The 9,613-nt window shown below is 41.4% G+C and overlaps 2 long non-coding RNA genes across 2 annotated transcripts; one reads left to right on the top strand and one right to left on the bottom strand.

Moving 5' to 3' along the window:
* The first annotated feature begins 2,128 nt into the window (after nucleotides 1-2,128).
* On the top strand, nucleotides 2,129-3,526 carry LOC138225324 (uncharacterized). Its single transcript, XR_011183847.1, has 3 exons — nucleotides 2,129-2,162; nucleotides 2,860-2,917; nucleotides 3,458-3,526. It is a non-coding gene; the product is annotated as an uncharacterized lncRNA (long non-coding RNA).
* Nucleotides 3,527-5,454: 1,928 nt separating this feature from the next.
* On the bottom strand, nucleotides 5,455-9,232 carry LOC138225295 (uncharacterized). Its single transcript, XR_011183834.1, has 3 exons — nucleotides 7,300-9,232; nucleotides 6,810-6,861; nucleotides 5,455-6,456 (listed from the first exon to the last, which is right to left on the bottom strand). It is a non-coding gene; the product is annotated as an uncharacterized lncRNA (long non-coding RNA).
* Between the last annotated feature and the right edge of the window lie 381 nt (nucleotides 9,233-9,613).

Genomic DNA, 9,613 nt, shown 5'->3' with positions numbered 1-9,613 from the left:
ATTATTAAAACTTTTAGTGTCCCCATTGAGGTAATGGAAAATAGATAAAATCACCGCCCTGGCCATATATGATTTTTTGATATTAGGAATTTGTCTTTTCATAGACCCCAACTTGCTCTCCACGATTCACACAGACAGGGAGAGAAGCTGGGGGTCAGAGCACAGGGTCAGCCATTTTTACAGTGTCCCCAGAGCAGTTGGGGGTTCACTCAGGAGCCCAATGGCATAGGACTCCTCTGCCAGCCACAGATCCTCAGCCACAGAGCCACTACACTGCCCCAAGGAAAAGGGGACTTCCTGGCTCATATGGGGATTGAACCCACAACCTCAGTGTTATCAGCACCACATGTTTACCAATTGAGCTAACCAGCCCCCAAAAGACTGCTCATGGACCGTAATGTAGCACGCTCTACCCTATTTCATACATTAAGAATTTTTACTCTCAAACCTATTTTTAACATGCTTGTGGTTTGAACATGGTGTGTCTTTTTTTGCACATATATAAAAATATAGTGTACCTACTATTTACTTTTTAATGAGACTGTTTATTAGAAAGAAAACATGTGCTCTAAGCAGGAACTGAACCCAGATCTCCCAGAGAGGAACCCACCCCCCAAACACACTACACCAACAGAGCACTTGCAACCATTGCTGAAACAGACAGGTCAAAATGTACCGAAAGGAATCAAGAGTGAACGAGTCAGAAAAAATAAAAAATTTACAAAGAAAGTGGACTGCGGTTATACCATCAGTTATATAAATATATCATATTTTGATCTATTAATATCATTACTAATTTCTTTTACTACATGATTCCATATTATATTCCCTACTAAGCAGATTCTAAAAAGTACACTTTTTTACTGGCATAAAAACAGCAAGGATTCATAGAAAATATATATAATTATATATTAAAATAGTATTTTAAACTACAAATATAGTCAGAAAGAGCACATCACAACTTTTCCAAAATAACTACAGTAAGTGACATAGTTAAAGACTGATGCATAAAATGTTTGTAAAGTGGAAAATTGTTGTGTACTGTTTATTTAAGCTACCACTATCAGCCATGGACATTAAATATAATGTTTATATTCCTATATTAATATCTTTTATGATAATATGATCTTGAAGGACATTATGCTCCTGTTATTTTTATGCTCAGCTACCAAAATTTCCATTAGCTGTAAAATTCCATATTAATATTTAAACATGCACTTTGAATGCTTATTTCTGTATAAATCTCTTGATCACCAAACACAGAGAAGCTCAAAAGTGAAAACAGGAAGAATCAATGAATAGCATCACACTCATAAGATTCAATCAGTTGCACTTTATTTAACCCAAAAAATGATAAATTTAGAATCCATCTTCAAATGAATAGACCTATTATATTGAGTTTGAATACCTTTTGATCTATAATAATGATTGCTTACACTTATATAGCACTTTTCTGGACACTCCACTCAAAGCACTTTACAGGTAATGGGGATCCCCTCCACCACCACCAATGTGCAGCCCCACCTGGATGATGCGCCAGTCCGCTCCCCACACACCAGCTCTCAGTGGAAAGGAGAGCAGAGTGATGAAGCCAATTCATAGATGGGGATTATTAGGAGGCCATGATTGGTAAGGACCAATGGGAAATGTGGCTAGGACACTGGGGTTACACCTCTACTCTTTACAAGAAACACCATGGGATTTTTAATGACCACAGAGAGTCAGGACCTCAGTTTTACATCTCATGCGAAGGACAGCACCTGTTTACAGTATAGTGTCCCCATCACTATACTGGGGCATTAGGACCCACATGGACCACAGGGTGAGCACCACCTGCTGGCCCCACTAACACCTCTTTCAGCAGCAACCTTAGTTTTGCCCAGGAGGTCTCCCATCCAGGTACTGACCATGCTCACACCTGCTTAGCTTCAGTGGGTTCCCAGTTGCAGGTTGCAGGTTGCAGGGTGATATGGCTGCTGGCTCTAATCTTGCAAATTTAATCTTGTTTTCAGCTATTCACTATAGGTGTCAGCTATGAAGGTTTTACCCCTCACTGGACTTGGTATATTCTGAGGGGGAGGAGCCACCCCAGCTCAGAGGATAAAAGAGCAGACTCCCTGTGCCTCTGTTTTCATTCAAGAGTCCAGGAGCTGAGGAGAGTGGTGAGTACTGTTTCTTTACTGGTTTTGGGACAGATCTTTCATTTGCTAGTCAGTCCCATGTTTTTTCTTACAAATTTTATTTTAGAGAAGGAGTTCTTAGATTAAATTCACTTGGCTGCTCCTACAAAACTTTTGTTGAGAAAAGTACTTTTACTTTTAGATTGATATTTAAGAACCCAATCTACTACCTTTTTTGTAATAGCCTACTCATACTTGTTAAAGTTTCTACTGACTTTATAATTTGTGGAAACTTCCAAACAGCTCCATATTAATTAAGAGGACCTATTTCATTATCTTGCCAGCAGCCATATCACCCTGCAGGTCCCAGATGGTAGCCCCCTAAAGCTAAGCAGACGTGAGCCTGGTCAATACCTGAATTGGAGACCTCCTGGGAAAAACTAAGGTTGCTGCTGGGAGAGCTGTTATTTGGGCTTGCAGGGGGCACTCACCTTTCAGTCTAGGTGGGTCCTAATGCCCCAGTATAGTGAAGGGGACACTACACTGTAAAAAGGCACAGTCCTTCAGATGAAAAGTAAAACTGAGATCCTGTGGTCATAAAAACTCCCAGGGCATTTCTCAAAAAGAGTAGTGGTATTACCCTGGTGTCCTGGCCTATTTTCCCATTGGCCCTTACTGATCATGTACTCCTAATAACCCCATCTCTGAGCTGGCTTCATCACTCTGTTCTCTTCCACAGTGAGAGCTGGTGTGTGGTGAGAGTTCTGACACACTATGGCTGCGTTTGCATCATGCAGGTAAGGCTGCACATTGGTGGTGATGGAGGGGACTCCCCATTGCCTGTAAAGCACTTTGAGTGGAGTGTCCAGAAAATCACTATATAAGTGTAAGCAATTATTATAATGTAATTAACTTTAAAAGGTTATAAGAAAAACAAGATAAGATACTTGAAAAACTGGAATTTAACTAATGAAATGGACTACATTATAATTTTAAAGGTCCTTAAATTCTGTGCTGGACTGAACCAATACACACTTTAACCTCTGGGATTGGAGAAAAAGACCCCTAAGCCCTAATAGTTTGAATAAACTGAGCACTTTAGCTACCGTACCAAAAACAGAAGCGTAATAAATCAACAAAACCTTGATAAGTACAATAACTACTAATCTCCTATGGCTCATATGAGTATGGCACAACTAGAGTGACATTTAAAATCTTTCAAAACATAGCATGTCACAGTTTCCTTCAATTTAATTACATCTAAAAGCAGTTGAACTTAAAGCTGGATCTGGATCTGACCTTTTCATATGATTTCCTCTCACCCCCTTCAAAATAAGATTCACGTACCTATTGTTTGTTAATCTGGAGGACTTTGGAGGCAAGAATGGGAGACATGTCACAACTGCCTTGATGGTCTGGAAAACACTACATGGCAAATCCTTGAGCTGAACACCCTGGATTCTTTTAAAAATGACTAATAAAAGGCTGCTGTGAATCAACTAGCAACCCAACAGTTTGACATGATAATTACTCATGTTAAACCCGACTATTTTTATTTACCCTATGAATGATACATACCATTGCTAAAGTCAATGTGCACATTCTTGCGCCTCTCCAGGACATCATTGTGGTTGTCAATGACTCGTCCACCCTGTGCTCATAAAAATAAACACTCCTTACACATGGTCCTTGTGTCACCAGTTTATTTTTCTACACATTACATTTTATTTATGAAAACTAGTTCAGAAGCAGTCCAGGAGCATGGAGGTGGGTTAATTGCATTTTGGCATGATGAGACCTGAGGAATGGACTGGCATCCCACCCATCATCAGTGCAGTGAGCTGTATGGGTAAACCATTGAAAATTGATTTATACCTCCTAGTTGGCAGTTATCAGTCATTTAAACCAGACCTCACTAACCAAACAATCTAATTACAGTTTAAAACTGAATAACACTTACATTTTATAGACCATTAACCTCTTTTGAATTTAACCCTTTGTACTGCCAGCATGGCTAACAGTTGTCTCTACCCCAAACTGCAACCTCTACACAATTCAATACAATTCTGACAACTCCTTTTTTCATAAATAAACTATTATATTCCTGCTGTTGGTCTACTCTGTAATCTTAAACTGCTGCAGCTATAACAATTTCACACTAACCAATTACATAAATATTTCACAAACAAGGTGTTACAAAAATAGCACTTTCCTTTGCAATGCAGTCTCAATCTATACAGTATGAAATGGCTTGATCTGTAGCAGTACTTGTACTATCTCAGTCCCACACTTTTGTACCCCTTTAAAAGACATCAACTGTTACATTAAGAGATTTAGTAATGCCAGCAGCCCAATTCACCGCAAATACAATAAACCTGATATACTACACAACATACGTAAGTAAACTGCTTTTCAGACATTTTCACTTGAAATGGAATGGAAAACTGAAATTATACAGCAATTACTCTTAAATGAAAGTGTATAGTGGGAGGCACCACGGACAGCACCAGTAAAAAGTCAACACCCCAGCTGAGGAGACAGAAGCACCAGTGTGAGGTTAGCTGGGATCAAAAACAATACAAAAAGTGAGAAAATAAAGTAAGCGACTGCCATGTTACCTACAAGCTGGGCTTAACCTATCTAATGGGGTCCAGCTTGTTGAAAAAACTGCTATCATAGCAGTCACCAGACTGGACATTTGCTATTCAGTGGGGTCCAGTCTGTGCATAACAAGTTAGTGCATAAAAAGGTGCATGCGTTTGCCTGCCCCTGTGAAAGGGCATAAAGGGACAGGCAAAACAGAAGATGAAAACCTAAGACAGGTACAATGCTCAGCAGGACTGATGGTGCAAAAACACCATCATCCAGGGGTGGCTCTGCTCCTCTCAGAGGGTGTCCAGTGTGCCTTTATAGGACCTGCCCAGCTGGGACTCATAAGCTGGAAGCCAGGACACCTGGTACTACAAAGACAAGGGGTTACCCTTCTACCAGGGCTCCACCTCCACACTGGGCCCACCCCTGCATAATGCCACCCCAGCATATAAACAAATGGGAATAAATGTGCATATTCATTTCTACACTATTTCACTATGCATAAATCACCCAGTGGCCAATTTAAAAACATTTAAAAACCACAAACTGCATTTCAATTCTGTGTTTTACACCGTCAATGTCTAAAATATATACCTTAAAGTTCACCTATTTTCTCCACAAATACCACAGGTTTTCATAATACAGGAATGTATACAAATGCTTAGATCACTAAAAATAAAATTAAAACTGCTTATAAACATCCTCTATGCTGAGGAATGTACCCAAAGAGTACCCAAATAAATGTTAAATAAATGTACCCAAAGATTGTGACCTAAATAAAACGTAGGGAAAAGCAGGTCCAGTGCCAGTATATACTCAATATAGCACCTTGTACAACCACAACCACAATCAGCATACAAGAAACAAAAGAAAACCGACTCAGTACATTTAGTCATTTTTAATCATCCCACACCAACAAAAATATAGATTTTCAATACATGAGGACATTTTCTGGCAAAGGATTTACAAAGCCACATAACTACATATCTCTTCTCACAAAACAGAACAAACAACCCCCATCTTTCTCCTACCTCATTCTGTAGGAAATCCCCTCCCATGACAAAGGGCTTTCTGTGCAGGTACCAAAGAAGAGCGGCACTCAGCTAAACCAATCCCTCTTTTCCAAGTGAGTGGATGGCATTAGTTTTCCTTTTATTCATTTCTACCTTACGTGCTCAATTCAGTTTTACTCTACAGCCAATGCAAGATTTATATACATGTGTGCACCCATGCAAATAAATCATTGCATGACCTTTGAGTCTCTCAAACTCTGCTTTTCAAATGGCTTAGAATGTGCAAAACACTACAAAGTTACCAACTGCCAACTCTTTCTCCATTCCAGCACTAGAAGTCACTTTGTCTCCTCCCTGCCAGGTGGCTCAGGTGCTGAAGTTACAAGCCATGGTCCTAACAGCCATTACAAGGCAGGTGTGCAGAGATTCACTTAGAGCTTCATGCAGCTCTTGTTGTACAACGAATAGCACCTGAACCTCTTTCCTGCCCACAATTAACCCACCAAAGACCTCCCTCACTTTCTCTGCCTTTGTTGTTAGGAACTTCTAAAGCAGCTTTGATGCTCCTCTGATGAGTCCATTGGCTTCTGGAATTGGAACAGGCACATGATTCCCCAAGCAGATCTTGGCAGACAGAACCCACTACCCAGTCTGCTGCATCTGGGCTCCAGTCCTGGTGAACGTCCTCCCTTGGCAGCAAAGGCCTGGTCATCCCCCAGACAGCAGAGAACCTCAAGAAAAAATAAGAAACTGGACTGAGTCCTCTGCACAAGTCAGAAATGGTCCAGCCAACATTCCCACTCCCAACACCAGTTTTGACCTAAACCGCCATAATGTTCAGTGCTACACCTTTTCAGGACAAACCAACAGAAAACCACCCTGAAGAGTGCAAAAGCAAAAACCCACGGTGCAGGGCTCCTACCACAGGGGAGAACTTCAGTTCTATTATCTTGTTTAAAACATAAGTACACAAGTTACAAATTACAGGTTCATCCTTCTCAAAACAGCCAGCTAACCAACTTATCCCTTTCCTCAACCCCAACAAACCCAAACAAAATAACCCAGAATGTTCTTGCCTGCTTACCCAGGACATAGATCCACTTGCTTCTCTTCCAATGCCTTATAAAGCGTGGACACTGAGAGAAGAAATAGAACTGTTAAAATGACAAAATCAAAGATTCTCAAATATTCAATTCTCCGTGAAATGAACTAAAGATAATGCACGGCTTTCAGATTGTCCTACATTCCTCTGACAAAAGGGTCTTTCAAGTCCATTTTAAGTGTAAAAAATGATAAAAGTCAAGAGTAATATATGGTGTTTTTAGGATGTACTGCACTGTATGCTGCAACTCCCATGCACACACCAAAAGCTGCCAGCCCAATATACTCAACGTACCCCATTTAACGTGATATGCAATCTACACTAATGTACCTGAATGTACCCAAATAAACCAACATATACCCATAGTACCCAAATGTACCCGATTAAAACCCCATGTACCCAGTGTGCTCATTATGCTCAAAATGCCCCATCTCTCTTCCTGGATGGAAAGGGACTCACCTGACCCACTCACCTGACTAGATCCTTTGATGTTACTGTTGACTTTGTCTTGAAACAAGCACCCCACTCCTCCAACAGATCTTCATGGAAAGGTCCCGGAGACCAGCACCATCTGTTCTCCACTCCTGGTGATAAAAGATCCTCCCTCTGGAGCAAAGGCCTGGTCAACCCTTCTGGCAGCAGAGAGCCTGAAAAGGAGAGAAATTTAGACCAAGTCCTCTGTACTTGTTAGAAACAGACAAGCCAGCATTTCTACTTCCAACATGGACACAGTGCAGCATCTGTCCAACACAGACCAACTGTAAAACACCCTGCAGAGAGCAAAGAGAAAACCCCCAGTCCAGGGCTCGTGCCACAGGGGGTGGGATCCATTGCAGTTCCTCCCCTGTGAAGAAATCAGTTCCTGTCCAGCACCAATCAAGAGAACCTGGCTGACATGCTGTCTCCTCAAAGACATAACCAGCAAGGAGTCTGCAGTGGAGGAGGCTGCTGGTGCGCCAAGTCACTGTTGTACTGCAGTGTATCCAAAGTGATTTATTTACATGTGTGCACCCATGAAATAAATCACATACAAAACATATTCAGTATTTGAGCCAGAATGACAGCCAGTCAAGTGCATGTCAGTGTGGGAGTGCTTCACCCAAGCAGGGAACAAAACCCAGAAGATAGCCAAAAAGAAAAAAAACATTTAGCACATTAAAGCATGACCTTATCCATCTGAAGATGTCCAAGAGCTTAACACAGCCTTCTCCAAAAGCACCTTTTCATGATGGGAAAAGAGTGAAACCCACCTCTGGTCCAGGGACCATGTCAAAAGACACTACCTTTGTACCTGCTCCAAGATCCACAGGCATCCAGGAATTTCAAGAAGGACAGCTTGCAGCATCTCTTCACTTTCCACTCTTCAAAGTGGAAGACTTAAATTCTCACAAATGGACATCAACAGGTCACACAGCTAGTGTCCTTTTAGCCAGCCAGTGAGCTTCCTCTGAACAGGATTCTCCACGCCTGTCACTCCACACTGTGCTTTCAGATGACCAGGGACTGGGAAGCACCGATCATTGCACTAGTCTCATTTACAAACACAATCAACACCACTACTGACCAGCCTCATAAAAAGAGTTTGAGTTGTACCTCCCCTCTACTTACCTTCAAACTCACCTTTATCTTGGCCAAAAAGTTGCACTGATTGGGTTAAGAGCAATAAGCAGATCAGCATTAAAGATGCAGGCTATGGTCCAAGAACTTCAGGCAGTGAGATGATTGGATTACCGACCACCAGTATTCCCACCTCACGCAGAGGTTTGACAGTTGTGGTTGATGAGAACTTTGAGCAGGTGGATCACTTCGCCTCAGGACAGAACTAGCCTCCTTTACTCAGAGCTGGGCCATCAAGCAGAATGGCATCATGGACTCCTAAAGTGGATAGACACTCCTCCAAACTGTCCATCACAGAGCAGCCAAGGTCAGTGATTCAGGCAATAGCTGAAAAATAAGCACAGCCTTCCGCTTCCTTATAGTTCCATTGACACAGCAGATTTCCAGGGAACCTCCGGATCCTGTTGCAATATTCCATTATGACAGTTTTCACCAGCTTGCTGGAATTCACTTGCAGTGCAAAACAAAAAGGATTTAAGTTCAGATTCAAATTCAGTGCATCCATCTCAAAACGTACAGTTCAACTCAACTCCACCCCCAATCCTGACTGGTCACTGATCCTAACCTTAACCACTGGCCTCTTACTGGCCCAAACAGAAACAATAACCCAAGTCCTTGCCCTGCTCACCCAGGACATAGATGCTCTTGCTTCTCTTCTTGACAGCAGCTTGGAAGCTTCCTAAGGCAAGACTTTGCTTCCCCCTCCCCACAAATACTCAGATCTTTAGGTCAATTTACAGAAGTTTAACATTCTCCACATTCCTATAACCAAGGAAATATGTTTCTTAATTCCATTTACAGTATTCCATGTGGACCTAGGGTACATACAAGCTCAATGTACACCTAAAAACTATCAGTACTTCTACAAATAAAGTAGTAACAAGTTTACAGTACAGCGAATTGACCTTAGAATTTTGTAAAGTTGTATATCCCATCAAAAAGTGGTGGACATTCACTTAAAAAAAAAAGTCAACACACCTAAGGCTGCAGTACGTTTACAGTCAGTTTTACATAAAGAACATTTCAAGTCCCCCCCCCAAATTTGGGTTCCATAGCAGTACAAGACCAAAAACAACAACCATATTTATTATTTAACAGCTGCAGCCTTGACTGGAACGCCATGAGGGGAAAGGTTTTAGAGCTTCAACATTTTAAACAATTGAAATACA

The sequence above is a fragment of the Lepisosteus oculatus genome, chromosome 27 (assembly GCF_040954835.1).
Source record: "Lepisosteus oculatus isolate fLepOcu1 chromosome 27, fLepOcu1.hap2, whole genome shotgun sequence".
Taxonomy (NCBI): Eukaryota; Metazoa; Chordata; class Actinopteri; order Semionotiformes; family Lepisosteidae; genus Lepisosteus; species Lepisosteus oculatus.
This window is presented reverse-complemented; position numbering and strand designations above follow the sequence as displayed.